Raw genomic sequence first — 6,000 nt, forward strand, 5'->3', positions numbered from 1 at the left:
CTAGGTGTGGTGGCTGACGCCTGTAATCCCAGCACTTTTGGAGGCCGAGGTGGGCAGATCACTTAAGCTCAGGAATTCATGACCACCCTGGGCAATATGGTGAAACCCTGTCTATAAAAAATACAAAAGCCGGGCACGGTGGTGTGCGCCTGTAGTTCCAGCTACTTGGGAGGCTGAGGCAGGAAAATCACTTGAGCCTGGGAACCGCAGGTTGCAGTGAGCCGAGATTGGGTCACTGCACTCCAGCCTGGGCGATGGGAGTGAAACACAGTCTGAAAAGAAAAAGTTAATTGACAAATATTGTGTATATTCAAGGTATACAATGTGATGATTTGATAGACGTGCAATGAATTATCACAACAAGCAAATGGTACACTCAGGATAGTTTTGGAGGGTTTATTTATAAGGGGACTAATTACAAAGGTTTGGAAATGGTGTGGGAGAACCAAAGAGCTGGTGCCCAAGGGCAAGGGAAGGGAGAAGTTACCTGAAACTGGAAGAAAAGATAGTTTTGGAGAGCATCTGCTTTGAGAGCAGCGGTGACCTTTATCAAGAGATAAGAGTTCCCTTGATGCCACGTCATGGGGTGATCCAGAAGAATGAATACCCCAATTTCTCTCCTCCCTTCCTCTACTCTTCTGTCAGGCTGAACCCGACAGAGCCCATTTGATATAGTCCAAACAGACAGACTTTCAGGGGCAGCAAGCAAGGTGGAGAAAGATGGGAAATATTAATAGAAGGGCAGTGGGAAAATATGTTTAGTCTGCTTTTTTGCCCCTTATCCTCTCTTGTCCTTAATATAGGTGAAATTTCATGTCCTCAACACAAGAGATGCCCAGAGTCCCAACAACTATTTTATCATTATGGGGTGATAACCATTTGTTCATACTTCCATCTTAAACCTAAAGGATTAGGTATCATTAGTGTCCTCATATAAAGCAGCAGTAGAAAAGTGAAAAGAGAAAAACAAGTAACGAAATACAGCTGTTAGAGTTCCTACTCATAAGTGGTCATACAGCCTAAGTATCATGGCCATCTTTTCCCACCATCCATTCGATGTTGGGTTCCCCTCACCCTCTAAGAACTCCTCGTTGAGGTTCCCCTCACCCTCTGAGAACCTTGGTGAGATGACCGAACCTGTGTGCGGGGTCTGAGTTCTTAGTGATTTGCTCTTTATTGGGTTTCTGCTGCTTTCTGTCATGGGAATTACTGGGCAAGGGAGTACTGAAGATGTCCCTGTGAGTCCCCAGAGTTACAAACACAGTCCTTTCTCTAGTTGTGCAGCAGCAACTCAATTCCCCCCTGGCAATTGGGATCAGTTACCCCAACTGGTACAGTGGCTTCTTTCTTCACATTTTTTTTCCCCAGTGGCCTAAGGAGCCCCAGATGGCCAAGAGGTAGCCTTAGCTTCTAATTCATTGAGACCATAACTACTGGGTGAAACATTGCTCATTTAATGCTAGAATCTTCAAGCCTACTTAGTCAGGACTACTGAATAAGAAGCAGAAACTCTTCAGGTGAATTATTGGATACAATAGTAAAAAAGCCAACTCCTATTTCTACCCCTTGGTTCTTAATTGCAGCTATGCATTTTGGCCTTGGGAGAGAGGACACCATATATTCTCCCTGATTTAAGGCATAATGGCGTTAATACAGTGGACCAATATAATGTTTTGTGGGCTACTAAGAAAATTAAGTTTGGCTGGGCGCGGTGGCTCAAGCCTGTAATCCCAGCTCTTTGGGAGGCCGAGACAGGCGGATCACGAGGTCAGGAGATCGAGACCATTCTGGCTAACACGGTGAAACCCCGTCTCTACTAAAAAATACAAAAAAGTAGCCGGGCAAGGTGGCGGGCACCTGTAGTCCCAGCTGCTTGGGAGGCTGAGGCAGGAGAATGGCGTAAACCCGGGAGGCAGAGCTTGCAGTGAGCTGAGATCACGCCACTGCACTCCAGTCTGGGTGACAGAGCGAGACTCCGTCTCAAAAAAAAAAAAAAAGAAAAAAGAAAATTAAGTTCACTTTGGACTACGTTGTAACAAAAAGTGGTAGAGTTGACACAGTCCTGGGGCAAGATGGTATTAATAAAAATATACTCTTGTCCCTACCGTACAAGTGCAGTTTCCCCAAATTCCTTAATGATTGGAATGGAAAATAAAACAGGTCAGTAGCTGTACATCAAGTGCAAAGGGCTATGTCGTTTTGCTCCATTAAAGAACAGCACATCTGGAATTGCAGTTGTGATTGGCAGCACAACCTGATTATCAACTGTCATTCTTCAGAATTTGTCTGGTTTTCACACCAGCCAATTAGGTGAATAAAGGGATGATATTGTAAGAATTATCACTCTGCATTTCTCAAGTTTTTGATGGTAGCATTATTTCTGCCATTTCTCTAGGGATGTAGTAGTGGTTTCTTGTTTTGTTTTGTTTTGTTTTACTATTTTTTTAAACTATAAAGTTTTAAACACACACACACACCAAGCATACATATATGCAACTCCAGAGGTTTCTGCCTGATCCTACCATAACAGTCCTCCTACCAGAGGCCAGGGAAATAATGTAAGGACTCTGCTTGTTACTGATATCTATTCTCAGTATACGTTCTGGGACTTGGGAAGAATCACATAATAAGTCCATGGTTACGCTGCTTAGATGGACTCAGGCCAAGACTTCATTTACCCTTTGAACTTTATAAGCCCCCAGTGACACATTAGGCACATTGGTGTTTCCAGTCTCTGAGAATCAGTGTAAATTTAGAGACAGTATCTAATGTCTCTGCATAGTCTAGGCATTTCTTTTCCCCAGTATGAGGTCATGCAGCCCACACTGTCTCTGGGGAAAGCTTGGGTGAAAATTCAGAACGCATACGTGTGGCTACATTGCAGGATCCTTTCTCAGAAGGACCCAGCTTCCTCATAGTTAAGTGGCTCCAGGACTGTGAACTAGCTTAGACCTGGGAACTGGGTAAAAAGCTGTGAATCTGGGTTACATTTCTGTCTTGTAGACCTAGAAATTTCCCATCTATGTATGTCTAGGTGCACCTTAGTAGGCTGCTCGTTTATTTCATTTCTTGGGACCTCACTATCAATTAGTCATCACTACAAATTCTTATAGGTCAAAACACCATGATTATCATATCTTTATATTTAGTTTAATTTATTTATTTGAGACAGAATCTTGCTTTGTCACCCAGGCTGGAATGCAGTGGCACGGTCACAGCTCACTGCAGCCTTGAACTCCTGGGCTCAAGCGATCCTCCCACCTCAGCCTCCCAAATAGTTGGGACCACAGACATGTGCCAACATGCCCAGCTAATTTTTTAAAAAACTCTTTGTAGAGACGGGGTCTCTGTGTTGTTCAGGCTGGTCTTGAACTCCTGGACTCAAGTGGTCCTTCCACCTCGTCCTTCCAAAGTGCTGGAATTACAGATGTGAGCCCTGTGTCTGGCCCATGACTATCATTTCTTTCTTATGGTTTATTGTGGTCACTGCCTAGCTTGTATCTGATTGATCGGGGAACTGATTCCCTTGTATTTATTCTCACCGTTATCTCCAGCATACAGAGGACAGTCACTATAGAGCTGCACCTTTGGGAAGCAGTCACCATGAGCAAAGGCACAGCACTGGGAAGGTGGGAAAAGATCAACTCAAGATTGTTTAGCACCCTGCCTCTTTCCTGCCATCCAGTGGGTCTCTGCCCCATTCCTTCTTTTACTTGTCTCTAAGCATCTTCCTAGAATATCCTTTTGATTGTTTCCCTTTCCTGCTCAGATACCTTCCATGGTAAAGAAGTTTCTAAACCATCTTCTTCCCAAACAGTACATCCTGCATGTTTTCTTAATCATACTTATACAAAATATAAGTAAATAGGAAAAGGTAACTATAGTAACGGTTGCTATTGGAATTCCTCTTTGGATTTATCTGAGAAAGTACCCTAATATCTGCCTTGGATATAGACAGTGAAAGCCCAAGCATTATGGATCTGGTTAGAACTAAACTGTAGCAAGCAAGGGAGGAGTTTTTCAGGGACTCTGGAATGGGAGAGAGAGAACACTGGGATAGCTGAGAGAAGCCAGGAGTTGGTGAAGTCTTTGCATTAGGGGATGTGACCCTTCACAGGCACCCCTCACCCCTATTTTTAGTAAAAACTACCAAGAACTTGATGTGTAAGGATTTCTTATGGAGGCCAGTAAAAGGGTTAAGTCATGCACCAGGAAGCTATGCAGAAAAACAGTTTACACGCAAGGATGAAGGAGCAGGGGAGTAGAGAAAAACATAAGGAGGAATTCTTGAGACTTTGCTGGATTATTGGGGACACTTTGGGCTGACACAGGTTGTGGGGCTGGAATTTAGGCAGAGTGTAATCAGACCACTGAGGGGCAGGGAGTCTTTAACATCTAAGTTGCATGCTTGTATTTTAAATTTTTGTGATTTTAGTTTTTGCTTACTCCATTAGAGTAGAAAATAAGTATTTGTTGAATAAGTTAGAAAAATGAATGAATGAATGAATTGCTTTCAGGACTATGCCACAGAATGTTAGAGTAGGAAAGGACTTTAAGGATCTATTAGTTAAACCTGTTGAGCGGTTAGTTCAATGTTGTTAGGTGCTGATCTCACTGCCAATGATAATAACCATTAGCAGCAATAACAACCGTTGCCACTATGAGTGCCTACCATGAGTCAGACAGTTTACATTTATAATCTCTGTTTTTTAAAACATTTCAAGAAAAATGTCATTATTGCTACTTTTCAAATATGTTGTCCAGAGTTTCTCTATTAGTGACCCAAATCTGCCTGTTTCTAAGCCAGGGTGTGCCCACCTCTTTGGCTATGTTTTTTCCCAGCTCATTCATTCCAAAGACAGACCATTTAACCATTGGATCTGGGGCAACAAAGGTGAATCAGTCATGAATCCTTCACCAAAAGAGCTTGCTTTGTAGTAGATGAAACAGTTTAATTTTTAAATCTAGTGTAATAAGGGTTTAACTAGTAGCACACGGTCAAACTTCTTTTGAAATGAAAAGAGTAAGAACTGATGACCACAAAAAAGCAATTCTGCTTAAACCAGGGTCTCTCGCCCTTGGCACTATTAAATTATCAGTACAGGTGGTCCCTGACTTCTGATGGTTCAACCTATGATTTTTCAACTCTACAACGGTGCAAAAAACAAACAAACAAAACGTGTTGTCAATTTGTTCATGGACTTATGATGGAGTTACATCCTGATAAAATAGTGGTTAGTTGAAAACATTAATATTTTTTATTTTACTTTAAGTTCTGGGATACATGTACAGAACATGCAGGTGTGATGCATAGATATACATGTGCCATGGTGGTTTGCTGCACCTGTCAACCTGTCATCTAGGTTTTAAGCCCCGCATGCATTAGGTATTTGTCCTAATGCTCTCCCTCCCTTTGCCCCTGACCTGCTGACAGGCCCCGGTTTGTGATGTGCCCCTCCCTGTGTCCATGTGTTCTCATAAACATTAATATTTTCCACTTCAATGGATTTATCGAGATGTAATCCCATTATAAGTCAAGGAGCCTCTGAACTGAATATTCTTCATTGTGGAGGGCTGTCTTATGCATCGAAGGAGGGTTAGCAGCATCCCTGGCTTCTACCCATTAGGTACTGTAGCATACCTTTCTTCTTCCACCGTTGTGACAACCAAAGTATCTCCAGACATTGCTAGATTGGGCAAAATTGTGCCCAGTTGAGAATCACTGGCTTGAAAGGAAAACGGCCGTTGCATGGATGTGCAATAACACCTTTAGCCATTTCCTAATGACGTCATTTAATCAGTTAGGATTTTTGTTTTGTTTTTAGTATTTTGCTGTTACAAATAAAGCTGCAATGAACATTGTTTCTTTGTGTACTTGGGCATGGTACGTTTCTGAAAGTGAAATTGCTAGGTTATAAGATTTTATATTTAGGAGTGCGATATTGCCTATATGACCTCTAAAGACATTAAACAAATAGCACTACCTTTACTATTTTATTA

This window comes from Trachypithecus francoisi, unplaced genomic scaffold (genome assembly GCF_009764315.1).
Source record: "Trachypithecus francoisi isolate TF-2019V2 unplaced genomic scaffold, Tfra_2.0 Lachesis_group5, whole genome shotgun sequence".
NCBI lineage: Eukaryota > Metazoa > Chordata > Mammalia > Primates > Cercopithecidae > Trachypithecus > Trachypithecus francoisi.